The sequence below is a fragment of the Brassica oleracea genome, chromosome C2, assembly GCF_000695525.1.
Source record: "Brassica oleracea var. oleracea cultivar TO1000 chromosome C2, BOL, whole genome shotgun sequence".
Taxonomy (NCBI): domain Eukaryota; kingdom Viridiplantae; phylum Streptophyta; class Magnoliopsida; order Brassicales; family Brassicaceae; genus Brassica; species Brassica oleracea.
This window is the reverse complement of record NC_027749.1, coordinates 16,503,023-16,504,309: the sequence shown is the minus strand read 5'-3', so window position 1 is coordinate 16,504,309 and position 1,287 is coordinate 16,503,023.

The following is a 1,287-nucleotide window of genomic DNA, read 5'->3' as shown; positions in this document are numbered from 1 at the left end:
CCTTAACCCAAGCGAATATTCCAAAACTGCAACCTTGGTCCCTGAATTCTTGTCTTCTTTCGCTGTGGCCCTAAAGGTTTCAGATTGGTAGTGTATCCTTTCAAATTGACACCAAACATTTCAATTGTGCACTCCATACCCTAATGCACATAATTGAACAAATATATACAATGTGGACACCTAAATGCAATCTAAAGTGATTAAAAATGAACTAAATGAGATGCTAAATATGATTAATTACACATAAACAGTTATCTAATCTATTAATTCAAAAACTTAATTTTTATCTACCACATAAGACCAGTTAAAGAATTAGTTAATATGACATATTTGATTATTTACATTAATAATAAACCAACTATAAATTTGAATTTTATTTTTAAGTATTACAAAATCTATTGAGAAAATATCTAACAAAATATTACCAAAAATTATAAACATTTGTATAAAATAACATATTAATTGCTTTTGTAATCAATAATATAATTGTTATAACACAATGTTAACTAGAATTTTATTATGAAACAAGAAAAAAAAATTGTATACTATTTTTTTAATAAATTCTATAATTAAATTTTGTATTATATAAAAATACAAGTGCTATAAGAATTAAATATGGAAAAATTATATTATATAGGTAAATTAAAAAGCAAATTTGTTATTGCATACCCTAGGTAAACACAACGGTATACACCCGATATACACACCGGTGTACACCTCCAATATGCAATACGGTATACACTACGGTGTACACTCCCAGTATACTCTACGGTGTACACCCCAGTATAATTTATGGTGTATACTCCGGTATATATTACGGTGTACGCTAGGTTGTACACCCTGGAATACAAGTGCTATAAGAATTAAATATGGAAAAATTATATTATATAGGTAAATTAAAAAGCAAATTTGTTATTGCATACCCTAGGTAAACACAACGGTATACACCCGATATACACACCGGTGTACACCTCCGATATGCAATACTGTATACACCTCGGTATACACTATGGTGTACACTCCCAGTATACTCTACGGTGTACACCCCAGTATAATTTACGGTGTATAATCCGGTATACATTACGGTGTACACCCTAGCGTATACACTCCAGTGTACGGTAAGGTGTACACTCCGGTGTGTAGTGTATGCTAGAGTGTACACCCCGGTGTGTAGTGTACGCTAGGTAAACACAACGGTATACACCCGATATACACACCGGTGTACACCTCCAATATGCAATACGGTATACACTACGGTGTACACTCCCAGTATACTCTACGGTGTAC